At 44.4% G+C, this 21,034-nt stretch overlaps 1 pseudogene; it reads left to right on the forward strand.

Annotated features, from left to right (window-relative positions):
• The first annotated feature begins 1,306 nt into the window (after nt 1–1,306).
• LOC136466009 (probable WRKY transcription factor 12) lies at nt 1,307–5,164 on the forward strand (annotated as a pseudogene).
• Nucleotides 5,165–21,034: the final 15,870 nt, after the last annotated feature.

Below are 21,034 nucleotides of genomic sequence, written 5' to 3' on the forward strand. Positions count from 1 at the left end.
GCATACTAGAGATAATCCTAAGGTCAGCTCCAGTGTCACGTCGAACCTGTTCGGTTGGCTGGTTCGTGAAGAAGTACTGTTGGCTGGTTTGTGTGAAAAAAAAATACTGTTCCAGCTAAAAATTTACGATCGTTTACGACACGCCACCGCCAAACGAACAGGCTGAGAGTTCGTTTTGCCTCCGGCGTAACGCATCGACTTACGGGAACCGAATGGAATTATAAAAAAAAATCACTTTTATCAGTGATGCTGGCGAGAGTAGGGGAGTGGTGGGAGGCGACGTGTCCGGAAAGAATATCCCTGGGTGCGACTCATCTACAAACTGCAATTTTCTTCCCTAGTTCTTCGCTTGTGGCCAACACTGGAGCTGCTCTAAGTGGGTTAGGGTTGAGGCTGCTGTATTTCATTGAACGATGAAAAAGGGCACTACATATGGAAATAAAGGTTAGAGAAATAGTACTACTTTTGTGGCGAAGTAACGTGGGTTGCTAGATATTTTCCCTGCAAATTAAAGCAATAGAGCGAAATGGGTGGCCATTTTTTCGGAAGGGTAGGTGGAAAAGCTAGGTAGCAAAACCTGCCCTGACCCAGCCCACTCTGAACACGTACCCAAGACGGTGATGATGGTTCAAAGGAAGAGGATTGCAATGTGCGCGCTACAGAGATACTGAAAACGAGTGAACCGGCCGGCCAGTGCATGCTCTTTTGTGAGGAGAGCATCCTATAGCTAAAAGGACATGTAGATCAGTGGTCGATTGGGCAATCGATCGCAGGAGACAAAAGGTAATCAGTGCTATCCCTGTACGCCGAACAATCGCTGCAGTTATGTGTGCCCCGCCTGATGAAAAGCCTTTCGTTTGCTGCGGTTGAAGCGCCACTGAAGACGCAATTAGCTTGGAAGAAAGCTGATCGAGGTAGTAGAGAAGCATATGCATGCAACGACTGATGATCATCAGCATTCAACAGTTAGTTTCCCCGTGCTTTTAACAGAAACGAAACGTGATGATCGAATTGTACTGTATATATAGTTAGTTTCCCTTTATTAATTACATCAACGCCCGCATCTATGATGATAGATGATCGAGATAGAAATTTTTTAAAAAAAAGGCAGATCTCTGACAGCATATGAAAGCTGCTGATGAATTAGCACGCACTAGCTGGGGCCTGCAGGGACAGGCCAACAGCTAGTACTGAAGCAAGTACTGTACACACAGCACAATTTGAGCTAGAGGCCCTTTAAAGGGCTTGCCTAGGCTAGCTGCTTGCTCCGGTACCCTTAGTACTCGATCCTCAATGCAAGCGGCCATATAGCCCACACCACCACTAACCCCAAAGCATCATCGTCATCGTCAACCTTATCGTGCACAGTTATTGACACCAAAAGGAGAGAGATCCATTCCGATCCATCCTGCGAATTTTCTGCCCCGCCCAATTAAACCAAGAACCACACTTTGATCATCAATCGATCGCTAGCGCATATGCAGGCATATATGGAGGGAGGCCAGTTGAGTGCTTGCCTTCCTAGCTTCCTTGTGCCGGATCACTACGCCGCCTTCCCTCTTCCTCTCCCGCTACAACTTCCTAGCCAACCAAACAACAAGCTTTTCCAGATGCCGTTTGTAGTTGGCCAGGAAGAGACCGAGAACCATGGCGGGATGCTCTCCTCCGACCATTGTGGTGGACTATACCCGCTGCCGGCACTGCCCTTCTTCAGCAGCTCCGGCGCCGTCGCCGCAACAGCATGCGGTGGGAAGCCTACGGCCGGTTTCATGCCCAGTACTATTGGCGCTGAGGAGGTGAGGTGATCTAGCTTAGCTTGAAGGTTTTCTGTCGGCGTCCTTTCTTGCTTGTTCCTTATGAGAGGTTTCGTTCTTCTGCAGGTCTGCACCTCGGTGACTACTAAACTAGGTTGCAACGAGAGTAATAGCACATGGTATGCTCTCTTGTAATGTTTCTTGAATAAACCTTTGTCTTTAGTTAATTAGGGTTTGATGGTGTACATGTGCAAAGCTAAGTGGCGTGTGGTTGTGCAGGTGGAAGGGCTCAGCAGCTACGATAGCAGAGAGAGGGAAGATGAAGGTGAGGAGGAAGATGAGGGAACCGAGGTTTTGCTTCCAGACCAGAAGCGACGTGGATGTACTGGATGATGGCTACAAGTGGAGGAAGTACGGGCAGAAGGTTGTCAAGAACAGCCTCCACCCAAGGTATCTGCAATCCACATCATATTCCATGGATTAATTTGTGTAGAGGTTGTTATCCATGACTAGCTCTACTAATTGTACACACTCCATGCATGCGGCTTGCCATGCTTTCTTTTGTTGGTTATGAATATGTGCAAGCAGCTAGCAGATTAACAAGTAAACCTTAGATGATTAATTTTATGTGCTAATGATCTACTCCTAATAAGCAGTATCTTGCCTCTTGAAAAGATGCCTGATAGATATGGTATCTATAGAAGCGGGTCAATGTAGCTATAGTGTGGTGATCGATTAAAAATAGACCCGGTAAACCTTATTTAATTTGAGACACAGTAGTATGTTAGCCAATCTGTAATGCAATTGCTTTCAGTTCATGTGGGAAGCTTGTATATATGTTTCTTCGCTCCAAATGCATATGCTAGAATTCGAGTTACATTTCATCTCTATTTTTGCAGAATCATACTACTATATATAGGATCAATAATGATCTCCTTTAACACAGTTACAAACACATTTATGCTAATAACATCTGGTAGTTTATGATTTAATTCATATTATTCTGTCTCCCGGTTTTCTTTCTCCCCTAGAATTAATTTAAGTGATATTAGATTTCTTAGTTGAGCATATAGCGGATTGTATAATTAATGAGAGTGAAATTATTGCAAGGTACCATACATTGAAGAAGAAAACCAAAGAGTGGGAAAGGAAAAAGATGTGGCAGTGCATATTAATGCCTGATCGAGTTAGTTATGAACCTTATATATAGGTGGGATAGACACTTAGATAGTGGATCAGAAGTTCAGTCTTTCAGATCATAGTGTCCCATACGTGGTCTACCGTAGGCTACAGCAAACAGGCCGAATGAAGTGTGTGCACATGCACATGCACACACAGACAGGTGTGTATCAGAACTGGCCCACAGTCTCTAAGATCCTAGCTTGTGTTTCTGCAAAGATCAGATGCACCCACACAAATAGCTAGCTAGACAGAGCTAACCTAGCTAAGAGATCTATATATGCACCACGATGATAATCCTTTAATTTGGTCTAATTTCCTACAGATGCACATGGTCTGAATACAATCTTGATTATCCCGCCAAAAGAAATGCTAACAAAGAACACTTCCATACGCAGAATTAATTAAGTTGATTTTACTTTATGAACTACCTCTGGTCACTTGACTGTTTATAGTTTTTCAAGTATTCAGTTTGCAAGCGTAAAAATCATGTATAACTTCATCTTTTATAAATTACTTTGATTATCCATACATTTTTTAGATATATATAACTGCTTCCTTTTGTTTGAAATTACAAGACATCATATAATCTGTTCAAATATATAGATAAAGTAGTGGCCAAAGTTTCACCTCAAAGGGTGACATCAACTATTTTTTTTTACTTGAGTTAGTATTACTTAGACCATACCGTATCAAAGGTACCTAAGCACGCTTCTCTTGTGCAAAGAGACATCTAAGAGCCTATTTAGATCTGCTAAAACTAAATGTTAGCCGCAGCTAAAATTAGCATGCTAACTATATATATATTAACAAGAAGTGCAGATATGTAACCTCAGCTAATAGGTGGATACATCCCTAGCAATGCACTATTAGCTCTCTTGTTAATAATGGTTATCCCTATAGCTAAGGGGCTAACAACTAGCCAGCCCTAATAATAATGTTTATACATGACAATAACAACACATTTCTTGATGAATAAACTGTGTATCAGTTGAGAGAAGAAGAAAAATCAGAAATATATATATATATGACAACCTAGGTACTGATCAAATATATATCATGGATAAATTTGCATGTATGTATCCTACTTAGGGAAACTAAAATTTAATAAAATATCAATACGTTTGTCTCGCTAGTAGACTATTATAGCATAAGAAAATAGCTAAATACCGTATTAATCATCTTGCCTAAAACATATTTGAATTTTCCACTAGTAGAGAAACAACCTTTCATCCATGGCGAAAAAAGTATTTAGTCCCGGTTTCAAAATTGCAACCGTGACTAAAGGGAGCACTGGACCTTTAGTCTCGGTTTGTAATACGAACTGGGACTAATTTCACCCTTTAGTCCCGGTTGTAACGGTTACCGAGGTGTGTCAGAGGCGTGTCAGTGCGAGAAGCTTTAGTCCCGATTTGAGACACGAACCAGGACTAAAAGTGTGACTTTTAATCCCGGTTTGGGACACGAACCCAGACTAAAGGTACCTTTAGTCCTGGTACCTTTAGCCCTGGTTTGTATCTCAAACCAGGACTAAAGGTGCCTTCAGAGTGAATTTAAAAAGAAAGTGTATCTTATCTAAGTTAGATATATGGTGGGAGGTGAGATGGTAACGTGCACGAGAGCTGAACTGAAAGGTTTTGGGTTCAAATCTCCACAACCATACCTTTTTTTCACCCAAAAAACACCTCTAATCCTGGTTATAGAAATCGGACTAAAAATCGAGACATGTTTTTTCACCCAAAAAACACCTATAGTTCCGGTTAAAGGAACTGGGGACTAAAATCGAGACCTTTAGTCCCGATTGCATAGTCCCGGTTCCCAAAAACCGGGACTAAGGGGGCTAGTTTCTCTGCTATAGTGTTTGTCGGCCTGTTCGCTGGTTGTTTCTGGGGCTGGTTTGGGTGGCTGGTGACGCTGGTATGTGGAGAAATGTGAATCTGATCGAGACGATTTATTTAGACGTGAAACATAAATAACATGCCGAAATATGTATGGACCCATGCCTGAGGAAGCTTACTAGCTGGGTCAATTTTCGCTTGCATGTGCACATTATGCAGGAGCTATTTCCGGTGCACTCACAGCAACTGCCGCGTGAAGAAACCGGGTGGAGAGGCTGTCGACGGACTGCCGCATGGTGATGACCACGTACGAGGGCCGCCACACGCAACTCTCCCTGCAGCGACGACGACGCCTCCGCCGACCACACCGATTGTTTCAAGCTCCTTCTATGATGAGGAATATCTATCATCTGTCCCAACCACGATTGACGCTGCCGGCGAACTTCGCAGTCAAGTTCTGAACTGAAACAGCGAGGTCGAGGGCAATATATGTTGATGGATCTCGATCGATCTTCAGTTTTGTCGGATGGATGACAGAACGTGATCGCTGAACCCGTGTCATGCATGCGTACTACTCACCATGCATGTATGTAATCCGATGTGATCATCGGCCACCCTGCAAATGATCCATCCGTCGATGTATGCGGTCATGTAGTATTATATCAAATAAAGCTACACTTTTTGTTCATTTAGCTTGTTTTTTTGTCCTCTGCTCCAGTGTTTTTTTTTTAAACTGCTATCTTGCAGTAGCTATTAACTACGCTGAAGTGCAGAAATAAAACAAGCACGCAGGCATGACTGCAATGTATTGTATATGACCACTCCGGTTGGCCAATATATGCGCGTGTTAGGAAGATCGTACTGCCTGCTGCTAAGTAATGTTAGAGACGTACACTGCTCCGGCCGGCCGACGGCCAGCTGACAGGACAAGAAGAGAGCAAGCGGCAAACACACACCATTAGTATGCATGTACACGCACGTTCATGCACGCTAATGATTGTAACAGGCGACCGGCACCTGTTGCGTGCACTGACGACCGAAAACGAACACGGGCTCCCAAACAAACCACAATTAATTCGGGCGAATTTTTTTAAAATTTTAACACTTTTTAGAAACTAATTTTAAAATTAACATGGTCGGGTTTTTTTTAAACTAACACTTTTGGCCGCGTCTATTGCCCTGGTGCGGCCAAATGCCTGTGCCGCGCCATGCATGGTGGCGCGGCAAAGGGCTGACGTGGCGGCGACCGGAATCACTGACCGCTGACGGGGAAGGGCCTGCCTCGCCACGGATCAGGGCGCGGCACTGCCGCGCCCTGATCCGTGGCGCGGCAGAGCCGAATAAAACCCCCGCCGCGGCCCGCGTCCGCCAGTGGCGAGCAGCCGCCGTTGCCCGAGCAGTGCAGCAAGGCCGCCTAGCCGCCGCGGCCGCGTCCGCCCGCGCCAGCCCTCCGCCGAGCACGCCGGCCGCCGCGGCCGCATCTGCCCGCGCCAGCTAGCCCGCTGCCGAGCACGGCACGGCCGCCGGCCGCCCGGTGCGGCCGCCGAGCCCGCACGCCGGCGCGCCACCCCCTCCGTCCACACACGGCGGGTGCCCGCCGAGGACTGCGCTCGTGTTTCCCGGCCCGGTCTAGCGCGCTGCAGCGAGGTACTCCCCTAATAAAGTTAGTAAAATTATTAAAGTATAGTTAGTATAGTTAGTAAAGTTAGTTAGTTTAGTTAGTATAGGTAATATGGTAAGTTAGTATAGGTAGTAAAGTTAGGTAGTTTAGTTAGTACAGTTATTGAGTCTAGTTATACATTGGATTTAGTCTAATTAGTTGTTGTATTTAGCCATGTATAGATGTTAATATTAGATTAGTTAGTATAGTTATAGTCAGAATATGTATTAATATTACTATGGACATTACGTACGACGATTTCGACAACTTGATGAAGTTTCTTGAAATGCTTTTGCAGATGAATTGTTGTGTTAGAGTTTTGTATGGAGGAAGTGTTAGAGAGAAGATGGTATGTTTGAGGATATGGAAGAAGAACTGGAATGGTTTGATAAACCTCCTAGCTTCAATGACCTTTGTGTCCGTTTGAATGCAAAGTTTGGCGATGATTTCACACTGAAGGGGAGGTTTGATACTGGGAAGACTAGGGCACACTATGTCCTCATGCCTTTGCGCGACCCTGCTCACTAGTCCCGCTACACTAGGGTTCTCCAAGGTCCCAATGTGCCCATGGCTGAGGTGGTGGTGGAGAATGGGTATAGGATGCAGGGTGTTCAGGACAGCCCGTCCATTGACGGTGTTGGAGGCAATGAGCAAGAATTGGGGGTCGAAGGGGAAGTAACTCAGGGTAACATGGATTTGGATGGTCAGTTGACGCAGGAGCAGTTTCATTCAACTGCAGTAGGTTGTATAAGCAATGACTTCGATGTGAATGATTTTGAACGGGAAGAGGAGGAGCAGAAGGAGGAGGACAGGATCGGTGATGTAGTTAGCAGTGATTTAGACGATTCTGGTGATGACCAAGGAGGTATAGATGCTATGCCAACACCGGCTGATGCCATACCAGTACCGGTTCATACTATGTCATTACCAGTACCAACTGAGGTTTTGCATGGTGTCCAGGCTCAGGGTAGACTAGTCACAGATTTAGCTACAGATGATACCCCCTATGATTCATGGGCCAGAATTAGCGAAGCGCAGCAGTATGTTCCACCACCACCTTACACAGCGACTGAGCTTGAGCAACTAAGGTCCAAGAACATACCTTTCATGGGTGTTCCGAACTATAGGGATGTCAGCATGATGGATATGGCAGTTTGTGACACCGGTCTCCATATGTGTAGAAATTTATTGTATAACCATGAGAAAGAAACCCTTAGGAAGGGGATGATATTCAACACAATGTCAGAGATGAAACTCTTCCTTCAGGACTATGTTGTGTACCACCATAGGCCGTACACCATCACTCATTCGGACCAGGAGTTGAGGTACCACGTGATATGCAAAAATGGTTGTATGTGGAGGTTAAATGCATGAAAGAGATAGAGTGATGACAAGTGGAGGATAACTAAAGTCGTCGAACCCCACACTTGCCTAGACAATAGAGGGAAGGAAAATCATCATCAGCTCACTACACGTTACCTTGCCTGTCGTATATTGGGGCACGTTGATGATAATAACGACATCTCGGTGTCTTCTTTACAATAGTCCATATCTAGATTCGTTAGGTACGATGTGACGTACGGAAAGGCTTGGCGTGCTAAGCAAATTGCTCTGGCGATTCGATGGGGTACTTGGGAGGAAGCGTACAATAGGGTGCCCCGCATCTTATGTGCAATACATTACTACAACCCTAGTTTGAAATGGTTTGTGGACAACGGAGGGATGTTTTTTCGGGACCCATTGAGGCATGCCCTCTATCGTGTGTTCTGGTCGTTCGCGCAAACGAAACATGCATTCTAGTTTTGTCGGCCAGTCGTACTTGTTGATGGCACTTTCCTGACAGGAAAGTATAGGGGCACCTTGATGATGGTTGCTGTTGTTGATCCTGAGGACCAGATAGTACACATGGCTTTTGCTTTGGCAGAGGGAGAGAACAATGAATCGTGGTCATGGTTCATGCGGCTTCTACGTGTGCAAGTGCTTGGCCTAAGTCGCACTATATGTTTGATCTCAGACCATCACGCAGGGCTTCTTAATGCTGCAGTTGAGCATATAGATGGGTTCCCACCTCTAATACATAGATGGTGCATGAGACACTTTGCCGCTAATTTCTGGCGGCGTCAGCGGAAGCAGGAGGTATGTGACAAGGTAAAGGCTCTATGTTGTGTACGTACAGAGCACCAGTTTAAGGAGACAAAGAGAGAACTAGACAAGATGGTAAATGCAGCGGGAAAGGCCTAGTTAGAGGCGCAGATGGAACAGAAGGCTCAGTGGGCGTTAGCATATGACGAGGGGGGTTCAGGTATGGCATCATGACCACTAACTCCTCGGAGTCCTTCAACTGTGTATTCACCGGAGTTCGATCGTTGCCTGTGTCTGGAATTGTTGAGTTCTCGTTTCATAAGTGCAACGAATATTTTGTGAAGAGGTGGGAACTTGCGTAGAGGAATATAGCTGAGCAGGGGCATTTTGGAAAGGTTGGAGCTGAACATTTGAAGGATGCTGAGGAATTGGCCAAGCAGCACACCGCCGAGCTGTATGGACCCTGCCGCCATATCTTTAGTGTATGGGGCAAGGGTGGCACAAGCTTGGGCGGCGAACGTTATGGTGGACGAAACTACCGAATTGATCTTGAAAAGGTAGAGTGCAATTGCAACGTCCCTCAGATCATGCATGCCCCTTGCTCTCATATGATCACGGCCTACAGGGTTCGCGGGTATAACTATGAGGATCTGCCATATATGTCACCCTTGTATCTCCATTCGAACACCGTTAGTATTTGGAAGATGAGCTTCGAGCCATACCTTGACCCGACACAGTGGCCACCTTATAATGGTTATGACTACGTGCCGCATTCGGATCTAATAAAGGTAGGAAAGGGTAGGAGGAAGAAGCGACTCAAGGGGGACATGGACGCTATGAGAGGGTACGGCAAAGACATGTACGGCGGGGGAGACTTCAATGAGACCCGTGGTAGAAATTTTTGCTCCGTTTGCAAACAATCTAGTCACAAGGCTAGCCGGCATAGAAGACGAGGGCAGCAGGTGATTTTATATTATGTTCGTACTGCATAACAAGTAGTTCAAATTTTGCAATGCTACATAATGTTAATCTGAATATTGTTAATTTGAATATTGTTAATTTGAATACTCTAACCCTTTTTTATCAATTTGTAACAGGATGGCCCCTCCCACGCCGCACCAGTTGTACCCCCTTCTTGAGGTGGAGTATGACGACCCCCTTCTTCCATCGGACGACGAGGTTTCCAAGAGGCGTTCGAGGGATCCTTACATTTCTGGGACTTAGTTCATTACGTCGAATAAATATTGTCATCGAAAACTTGTAGACTCATAAACTAATGAAAATGTTATGTAGCAACTTGTCGTCCATTTATTTGCTTCATGTTCGGTTCAACTTGCGCACGGTCGCGGCACCACTTGTAATTTTGTACAGCACCGACAACAACTCAATTGAAGCTGGATGTTGTCTGTTCGCGTCACTACCGCACCGTCGTCTATGGCACCGCACTGACGCACCGTGTAGTATGGCGCGGCACTGACACGCCGTGGACTCTGGCACGGCCGAACCTAGGCTATGGCATGGCCGAACCAGTGGGCTATGGTGCTATATTCAAGATAATTTCACCTGATTATGTTCATTTTAGAAATTTTGAATGCATGATACAAACAGATGTGATCACTTAAGATCGATCATGGGTAATCTGAGTACATGACACATGGGTACAATACATCAGTAGTTCAAATGGAATATAAGACAACATAATAGAATTTCTACTACATAGCTACATTGATCATTAATAAAGCATGGAACTAACAGTCGGCGTAATTAAAAACCCTCGGTCAGAAACATACTGAGTAAGCAACTCGTCGTCCGAGTACCAATCCTCAACCACAACCCTGTTGCTATGGCTAGGCTCACCTGTATTGCCCTGATCTGCCTTTCGCCTGTAGTAAGCGGCCTCCACTTCATCTACGGCCTCTGTGGCCTGAGTGAAGAACGCGTCATCATCCTCCTCCGCCTACAAGCCCACCTCCGCTAGAGCGATGAGCTCGCTCAGTCTGTCAGTGTCGTCCTCAGCCTCCTCCGCCTGCAAGCCCGCCTCTGCTAAAGAGATGAGCTCGCTCAGTCTACTAGTGTCGTCTTCAGCCTCATCCGCCTGCAAACCCGCCTCTGCTAGAGCGATGAGCTCGCTGAGTCTGGCAGTGTCATCCTCATCCTCGTCCCCCTCATCAGACAACACAATCGGTGATTCAACGGTGCGACCAGCTCACTTTCTATGCTCATCTAACTTATTTTCCTCATACCTTGCATGAGCCACCTCTGCAACATGGTCCTCGCTGCATCCAATCCCTTCATGCATAAAATGCAATCAGTTAGCAACGCGACTATATTATATTTAAAATCAGGCAACGAAAAAAAAGGCGTCGAAGTACTCACTAGCACATAATGAAACAACATGCTCATTCAAGACCTGCATCTGTACTCTTGTCTCCTCCCTTGCCTCCTTCCTTGTCCTCTCCTCCTCTAATGTCATCCGTCTCTCCAATCCCCATTTGACAAGCCCAACGTTGATCGGGTTACAAATACCGCGCTGTCTAGCAAACTCACGCATCTTGTCTTTGTGATGTTTAACGAAAAGGTTGACGTAGCCAGGTCCATATCCCCATTTTCATGCAATTACTTGCTTCTCCTTCAGTTCATCCAAGAACTTAGCTTGACCATTATAACATTCCCACCTGTATTTCCTAGTGCTCTGTTCAAATGATAAATTATATCATATATGTCTTAGCAAAAGAAACAAAATACGATTTCATGGTTACCGCAAAAATAACCAACCTCATCATAGTCAATCATATGGCCGCAATAATGGCCTATTCCAAGCTCCGAAGGGACTAGACCGTAGTTGGATTTAACACCACATTCGCACTTGACTGGAGGTGCTTTGTAAATTAACCTTTCTTTCTTCTTTTGCTTTGCTTTTGGAGGTTCTTCGGGCCATCTGTTCTTAGGACCATACAACCACTCCTTGAAATGACACTTCGTCATTGAATACACCTAAATAACGTGACATTAGTACATAACACATATAGCTCAACATTTCAACACATACACTTTGCACTTACTTCATGCTTGTTTGGACACACAAGCTCCAATGTATTGTCAGGGTTTATCACGGCTTGGTCTCCGTAATGGCACAGAGGAGGTTCCTTGAGTCGTCTAACTACGGCTAAGTGCTTCTCCTTAACCATCATTGGAGCCGGGTTAGGGGGAGTTGGAACCCACCACTCGAAGTGCTCTCGTGGATGTCGTCCTCTCCACCAATCGTCAAAAAGGAGGTACCTAGGGTCAAACTTGTCTGCACCGTTGATCCACTAAAAGAAAAGGCACCTCTCATGGTCCTACACAATAAAAATTCAACAAAATATTAGTAACCTAGTAATACAAATGAAGAAGAAAAATATACGGAAACAATTACTTACATTAAAACGACTGCACATGTAGAAGCAATGAGCCGCTGTGTCCAGATATCTCGATTGAAACACGTCGGCCGGACGACCAAAGTCACAGTTAGGGACAGGGAGTTCAGGAGGGACAGGGGTATCTTTGCTAGACTCGTCGGGGTACAATTCTCTAGGATGACCCCGTTTTCGCCATAACTACTCCCGAAACATGTCTTCCATCTAAAAAAATAGTTCAAATTAAACATCAATCAAAATAATGCAAATTAATGTAAAATATAATCATTTGCAATGCAACTAAAATAATATAACCAACAATTATAACAATAAAAATATACATGGTAAACATACTTCTAACTAAATAATTAACCTTAACATTGACAAAATCAAACTAATATCTTCCTTCAAACCGTAGACCATAGTTCCCAAACATAATTTTCCTCCTAAACTTAGCTCACATTCATAATATACTATCCACCATTCAAACGAAAATAAAATATACATCATTACCTTGAACGAGGACGAGGAGGGAGGGAGGTGGCCGGGAAATGGAAGGGAAGGGAGGGAGGCGGCAATGGAGGGCCGGACGGGAGCCAGGCTGCTGGTGTTCGTGGCGTGGCGGCCGGCTGGCGCGGGTGGATGCGGGCACGGCGGCCAGGCGGCCTTGCTGCTCGGGCAGCGGGACTGGCAGCGAGGGTTTTATTCGGCTCTGTCGTGCCATCAATCAGGGCGCAGCAGTGCCGCGCCAAGATCGGTGGCGCGGCAGGCCCTGCCTCGTCAGCGGTCAGTGATTCCGGTCGCCGCCACATCAGCCCTTTATCGCGCAACCATGCATGGCGTGGCACAGGCATTTGGCCATGCCAGGGCAATAGGCGCGGCCAAAAGTGTTAGTTTAAAAAATAAATCGACCGTGTTAGATTTAAAATTAGTTTCCAAAAAGTGTTAAAATTAAAAAAATCATTCGGGCGTGGTTTTTCTTCAAATCAGAGAGAAGAGAAAGGCAGGGCTGATGGCTTTGCAGGGTCATGACATATAGGTGCAAGTGCAACCTGGCCTGGTCAGGTCCCCAGATATGGGCCCCGTTCGGCTTGCTGAAACTTGGCTGAAAAACACTGTTTCTGGCTAAATTATTGTGAGAGAAAAACACTGTCACCGCTGAAAAAACAAGCCAAACAAGCTAGTTTCTGGGTAAGCCGAACGGGGCCATGGTCGCTGGAATCATTGCGAAATCGAGCGTGTGGCAGGATGCTGCATGGATAGGCATAGCCTCGTCCATCCATCCAACCATGCCGCGTATAGGCGTCTGAAAGCATCTAGGCCCCTAGTTGGGTTTCAGTGATTAATGACAATATAAGATTACTATGACTAACGTGTGTTTTGCAGAGGCAATTAAGTTTGGTCATGGTAATGGAGATCGATTGGGCAATCAAAGTTGTCATGCCCCTATGATGGAAATCATTTCGGTTTTCAAAGGATGGACGACAAGGTTAAGGATGACTAGTTCTAAGTGTCGATTGGAGTTGGAGTGACACTTAGAGTAGTTTAGGACTTTGTTTTTCCTTTGGTCGTACTATTAAGGGGGGCATAGACGGGTAGCTTGACCTAGTTGAGTCTAGTGAGTTAGGTGTGGTGCACACTTGTTAAAACTAGCTCTAGGTAGCTCCTATGAATGCCTAAGATCCTTTGGAGCAAACTCCATTCACATATGATCGAGAGTTGGAAGTGAATGGAGGGTCAAATACTGACCGGACGCTGGCCCCGGTGCGACCGGACGCTGGCCACAGGGTCCAGTCAGTTCATTTGATCAGCTGTCTACGTTCGGTGCGACCGGACGCTGAAGAGGTCAAGTGACCGGACGCTGAAAGGCAGCGTCCGGTCGACTCTAGTAAGGTTCCAGAGAAGGGAATCTGCGACCGGACGCGTCCGGTCAGTATTGACCGGACCCTGAGGGTTCAGCGTTCGGTCGAGTCCAGTAAGGTTCCAGTAAGGGTTTTACGCGATCGGACGCGTCCGGTCAGTGCTGACCGGACCCTGCTAGCGTCCGGTCCATTCATTTTTACTGGTTCGCGGGTTGAACTGACCAGAGCGTCCGGTCAACATGACCGGAGCATCCGGTCACCCCGTAGAAGCTCATAATGGTTCGTTTTTCAGGTTGCCTTATAAATAGGAGCTCCACTCGTGTGTGGAGTCACTTTTGCTCATTCCAACAGCTGAGAAACACGTTTGTGAGTGCCAAGAAGAGCAAGGTCTTAGTGAGGTGATTGAGATTTGAGAATCCAAGAGAGTAGCCTCATTAGTGAATCAAGAGTAGCCAAGTGTGCATCCATCTTCTCATTAGGCTTCGTGTGGTCAAGTGAAAGTTCGTGCTTGTTACTCTTGGTGATCATCATCACCTAGATGGCTTGGTGGTGGTTGGGAGCTTGGTGATCACCCGACGGAGCTTGTGGGTGACCCAACTCAAGTTGTGAGCGGCTTTGGGTGATTCGCCGCGACGGAGTGTCGAAGAATCAATCCATAGAGAGCACTTGATCCTTGCGTAGATCAAGGGGGAGCTACACCCTTGCGCGGGTGCTCCAACGAGGACTAGTGGGGAGTGGCGACTCTCTGATACCTTGGCAAAACGTCGCCGCGTTCCTCTATCTCTTTACTTTGAGCATTTACTTTGAGTATTTACTTTGTGCAATTCAATACTTGTTGTTACATTCATAGAATTGCCATGCTAGAGTAAGTTTGGAACATAGGTTGTAAGTCCTTTGTGCGTTAGTTTGATAGAAACACTTTTCTAGGCACAAGGGGTTAATTGGGCTATCCGTAGGATTTGATTATTGCAAGAAAATTTACAATTAGCCCAATTCACCCCCCTTGGGCATCTTGATCCTTTCAATTGGTATCAGAGCCTTGTGCTCATGTTTTAAACCTAACCACTTAGAGCAAGATGTCTCACGGGGATGGACCTTCTCCTATCTTTGAGGGAGATGACTTTCCTTATTGGAAAATTCGCATGGAGGCATACTTAGAAGCTCTAGATGTTGGTATTCTTAGAGCCGCCTCTCAAGGCTTCCCAAAACCTCGAGATGCTACTAACTTACAAGGCAATGAGGTTAACTATGAAAAATGGAATGCAAAGGCTCGAAACACCATCTTTAGAGGCCTTTGTAAAGATGTGTTTAACCGTGTAAGGAACCACAAAGACGCCCATGCACTATGGTCGGACGTTTATGCGCTCCATGAGGGAACCAAGAGTGAGCGTGAGGAACGCTATCATCTTGTGATTAAAAAGCTAAATTCATTTGAAATGCTTCCCAAAGAAAGTGCTAATGAGATGTATTCGCGTTTAAATGTTCTTGTAGAGGAAGTCAATGGGCTTGGACTTACTCAAATGTCACCATCTGACATTGTGAGAAAGATCTTGAGTGTCCTCCCCATTAACAAATATGGGCACATTGTGACCGTGCTACATCAAGGTGATCTTTCCGCCACTACACCGACACAAATCTTGGGAAAGATCAATGCTCATGAGATGTACATGCACATCACGCCACAAGATGGCTCATCCTCTACAAAGAAGAAAGAGAAGGACTTAGCATTCAAAGCTAGCCAAGATAAGGGCAAAGCAAGACTTGAGTATGAGAGCTCAAGTGATGAAGATGATGAAGAAAGTCTTGCTCTCATGGTGAAGAAGACCGCCAAGATGCTAAAGAAGCTAAACAAGAGTGGCATCAAGTTTGACGGCAAGAAGAAGTTCTTCACTAGCTCAAGAAGAAAGCCAATCTCCGAGATGGATTGCTACAATTGTGGCGAACTTGGTCATCTAGCTCATCAATGCACAAAGCCCAAGAAAGACAAGTTCAAGAACAAGAACAAGGGCAAGAAAGATGACTCAAGCAATAAAGATGAAGATGAGAAGAAAAAGAACAAGCCATACAAGAAGAGAGATGGCAAGAAGAGGGACTTCCACAAGAAGAAGAAGAGTGGAAAGGCCTACATTGTCAGTGATTGGCTCACGGACATTGATTCATCAAGTGGATCATCCGATGAAGATAGTGACGATGAAAAGGTGGCCGCAATTGCTATTGATCTTGCATCCTCACCGCCACCATCGCCATCATCCTCTACACACCTATGCCTTATGGCCAAGGGTGAACTCAAGGTAACTAAGAGTGATGATAGTAGTGATGATGAGCATGCTAGTGATGATGATAGCGATAGCGATGATGATGATTCACCTACATATGATGATCTTGTCAAAATATTAAGAAAATACACTAAGATCATTAGAAAGAGTAGAGCTACCAATGAAAAGCTTGATGCTAAAAGTGATTCACTCTTAGCTAAGTGTGATACTTTAGAAAAGGCTAATGATGAGCTTAGAGAAACTAATGATGCTATATCATCCAAACTCAAGGAGCTAAAATCTTCCAAGAAAGAGCTTAAAGATAAACATGATAAACTTGAGTGGGTGCACAATGAACTCATCACTAGCCACAACAAGCTAAAAGATGAATACACTACTCTTAAGATTAATCATGATACTCTTGTTATTGCTTAAGAATTTTTACCAAATGAGCCACATGATGCTACTAACCATGTTGTCAAGATTAATATAGCTACTTCATGTGATGATTTAATTGATGAGAGCATTAAGCATGGATCTAGTAGCAAAGGCAAGCAAGTGGTTGAGTGCAATGACTATGATGAGTATGTCAAGCTCAAGAGTGATAATGAGAAGCTCATGAAAGATCTTGAAGAGATAAAAAGCCACAACACCATTGTGCTAGAAACTCTTGATCATGACAAAGAGTTGATTCTTGAGAATGAGAAGCTCAAAGAAGAAAACAAGAAGCTCAAGGAAAAGAAGAACAATGATGTTCTCAAGGAAGAGAACAAGAAGCTCAAGATAGAGAAAGAGCATCTCAAGGTGGGATTGAGCAAGTTTGCTAGAGGCAAGCATCTCCAAAGTGAGCTACTCATGAACACCGTCATGAAGATGGATAGAAGTGGCATTGGATATGTGGCAAGTGTAGAGAAGAAGAAGGCTCAATCTCAACAACAACAATCAAAGCCAAAGCCAAAGCCAAATAGATGTTTTGAGTGTGGACAAGAAGGCCACTTTGCTCATGAGTGTCAAACTCCACCGCCACAACCCTTGCCCAAGCATGCTAGACCCTTTGCTTTCGATGCTCACTACATGCTTAGAAAAGATTCAAGTGGAAAGATGAAAGTCATGTTCTTAGGACCCCCAACAAGACTAGGCCTAAGAAGATTTGGGTGGCTAAGTCACTTGTTGAGAAGGTGAAGGGCCCTCAACAAGTTTGGATTCCTAAAGTTTGAATCTCATGTGTGTAGGTGAACTACAAGACCGGTGGAAGTCATTGGGTTATTGATAGTGGTTGCACTCAACATATGACCGGTGATCCTCGTATGTTCACCTCACTAGATGAAGAGGTAGATGGTCAAGAGAAAATAACATTTGGAGATAACTCAAAGGGCAAGGTTAAAGGATTAGGCAAAGTGGCAATATCAAATGATCATTCCATCTCCAATGTGCTCTATGTTGCTTCATTGAGCTTCAACTTGCTATCCGTTGGACAATTGTGTGATCTTGGCTTTCAATGCTTGTTCACCGAGAAAGAGGTTGTTGTATCCAAAGTAGATGACAATCAAGTGATATTCAATGGATTTAGATACAACAACTTATATCTAGTTGATTTCACCTCCGAAGATGCTAATTTGAAGACTTGCCTATTCACCAAAATAACACTTGGGTGGCTATGGCATAGAAGACTTGCTCATGTTGGGATGAGCTCACTCAAGAAGCTTATGAAGAATGATTTGGTGAGAGGGTTGAAGGATATGAAGTTTGAAAAGGACAAGCTTTGTAGTGCATGTCAAGCCGGCAAGCAAGTTGCAAACACTCATCCAACCAAAGTTTTCATGTCAACCACAAGAGTGCTAGAACTCCTACACATGGATTTATTTGGACCAACAACATACAAGAGTTTGGGAGGAAATCTCTATTGTCTTATGATTGTGGATGCTTATTCAAGGTATACATGGGTGTTCTTCCTTCATGACAAATCCGAAGTTGCATCTTGCTTCAAGAAGTTTGCCAAGAGAGCTCAAAATGAATTTGAAGTGAAGCTCAAAAAGATTAGAAGTGACAATGGGAAAGAATTTGACAACACAAACATTGAAGCTTATTGTGATAAAGTTGGGATCAAGCATGAAGTCTCCGCAACTTATACTCCTCAACAAAATGGTGTAGTTGAGAGGAAGAACCGGACTTTGATCACTCTTGCAAGAACAATGCTAGATGAGTACAACACCCCTGAAGCTCTATGGGTAGAAGAAATCAACACCGCATGCTATGCATCAAACCGCCTATTCCTTCAAAAGTTCCTTGGCAAGACACCTTATGAGTTGCTTAATGGGAAGAAGCCAGACGTCTCCTTCTTTAGGGTGTTTGGTTGCAAATGCTACATCTACAAGAAGCGGCAACACCTAGGGAAGTTCCAAAGACATTGTGATATTAGTTTTCTTGTTGGTTACTCATCAAAGTCCAAAGCATATAGAGTATTTAATCATGCCACCGGCTTGGTTGAAGAAACATATGATGTGGAATTTGATGAATCTAACGGCTCCCAAGGGGCACATGAGAATCTTGATGATGTAGGTGATGAACCATTGAGGGAGGCTATGAAGAATATTCTGGTGGGAGACATCAAGCCAAAAGATGATGAAGATGATGTACAAGTCATTAACCAACCTCATTCATCAAGTGTGCCACAAGATGGTGAAAAAGATAGGAGAGTAGAAAATGAAGATACTCATATCTCCCATGAGCAAATGGTGGTACAAGCACAAGATGTTGATGCTCCACAACCTCCTCCTCAAGTGGTCAATAGAAGAAATACACCTCTCCTACAAGATCATCCACAAGATCTCATCAAAGGGAGTAATGACTCGATCTCAAAAACTTGCTTCTTTTATTGCTCATCACTCTTTTGTCTCTTGCTATAAGCCTATCAAGATAGAAGAAGCTCTAAAAGATCTGGATTGGATCAATGCCATGCATGAAGAGTTGAACAACTTCACTCGCAATGAAGTTTGGACTCTTGAAGAGCGACCAAAAGGTGCAAGAGTCATTGGAACGAAGTGGGTGTTCCGCAACAAGCAAGATGATCAAGGTGGTGTTGTGAGGAACAAGGCAAGACTAGTTGCAAAGGGGTTCTCTCAAGTTGAAGGTTTGGATTTTGGAGAGACCTTTGCACCGGTTGCAAGATTAGAAGCCATCCGTATCCTTCTTGCATATGCATCACATCATGAAATGAAACTATATCAAATGGATGTGAAAAGTGCATTCTTAAATGGCTTTATTAATGAACTAGTCTATGTTGATCAACCTCCCGGGTTTGAGGACCCTAGATATCCTAACCATGTTTATAGGTTGTCCAAGGCACTATATGGGCTTAAGCAAGCCCCAAGAGCTTGGTATGAGCGCCTTTGGGACTTCCTAATTGAGAAGGGCTTCACCATTGGAAAGGTCGACACCACACTATTCACCAAGAAGCTTGATGGGCATATCTTCATTTGTCAAGTATATGTTGATGATATCATCTTTGGATCATCAAATGAAGACTCATGCAAAGAATTTGGTAAATTGATGTCGAAGGAGTTCGAGATGTCCATGATTGGTGAGCTTACATTCTTTCTTGGTTTTCAAGTCAAGCAAATGAAAGAAGGCATCTTCATCTCTCAAGAGATATACACAAAAGATCTTCTCAAGAGATTCAAGATGGATGAATGTAAGCCAATCAAGACACCAATGCCTACCAATGGACATCTCGATCTAGATGAGGGAGGTAACCCGGTTGATCAAACTATCTACCGTTCTATGATTGGTAGCTTGTTATATTTAACTGCATCTAGGCCCGACATCATGTTTAGTGTGTGTATGTGTGCTAGATTTCAAGCTAGTCCTAAGGAAACACATTTAATTGTCGTAAAAAGAATCCTTAGGTATCTTAAGCATACACCAAGCATTGGCCTTTGGTATCCCAAAGGAGCTATATTTGAGTTAGTTGGCTATTCCGATTCGGATTACGTCGGATGCAAAGTTGATAGAAAAAGCACATCCGGAGAGTGCCATTTGCTTGGTAGATCACTTGTGTCTTGGTCCTCCAGGAAACAAAATAGTGTGGCTTTGTCCACTACCGAAGCAGAATACATTGCTGCGGGTGCTTGTTGTGCACAAATTTTATACATGAAACAAACTTTGCTAGACTATGGTGTAGTTCTAGAAAAAGTACCTCTTTTGTGCGACAATGAAAGTGCGGTAAAACTTGCAAATAATCTGGTTCAACACTCTCGCACCAAGCACATAGATATCCGCCATCACTTTCTAAGAGATCATATTGCTAAAAATGATATATCACTAGAAGGTGTAAGAACCGAAGATTAATTAGCGGATATCTTCACTAAACCACTAGATGAGGCTACATTTTGTAGATTGCGGAATGAGCTCAATGTGCTTGATTTTAGTAACTTCACTAAAAATTGAGCTTGTGTTGTCCCTTGCATTCATTGTAATATACAACATGTTTAATTCTTTGCAATGCATATAGGGCTTGTCTAACATGGTTAAGATAACCGCCGAAAAGCGTGTGAAGAAGCTTAACCTTGGATCAAACTTGACAAGCAACTAGATTTAATTTCAAGTATTGCATATGCATGAATGTTGGTTTGTCATTTTGTCCCATTTGCCCTCTTATTGCCTATTTTCTTAAAAAAGAATTATAGCCTAAGGCAAAATATTTTGAAAAATATGAGGGTTTGAGAGAGGTCACTCACATCAGTCCCAATTGGTGTTTATTTGGATCTTATTCAAGTTGGGACTTGATTGGGAACAGGCAGCGCGAAGGAACTTTGAAGATTTGCTGGAAAAGGTGCACCGGACGCTGCTGTCCAGCGTTCGGTCAGTTCACAGGAGGTGAACTACTGCCGAAGGAGTGACCGGACGCTGCGTTTGTGCGTCCGGTCAGGAGGGGATCCAGCGTCCGGTCGATCGAAGGAAGATCAAGCTGTACTGACCAGACCCTGCCTGCGTCCGGTCATGGACCACTG

The sequence above is a fragment of the Miscanthus floridulus genome, chromosome 7 (assembly GCF_019320115.1).
Source record: "Miscanthus floridulus cultivar M001 chromosome 7, ASM1932011v1, whole genome shotgun sequence".
NCBI lineage: Eukaryota > Viridiplantae > Streptophyta > Magnoliopsida > Poales > Poaceae > Miscanthus > Miscanthus floridulus.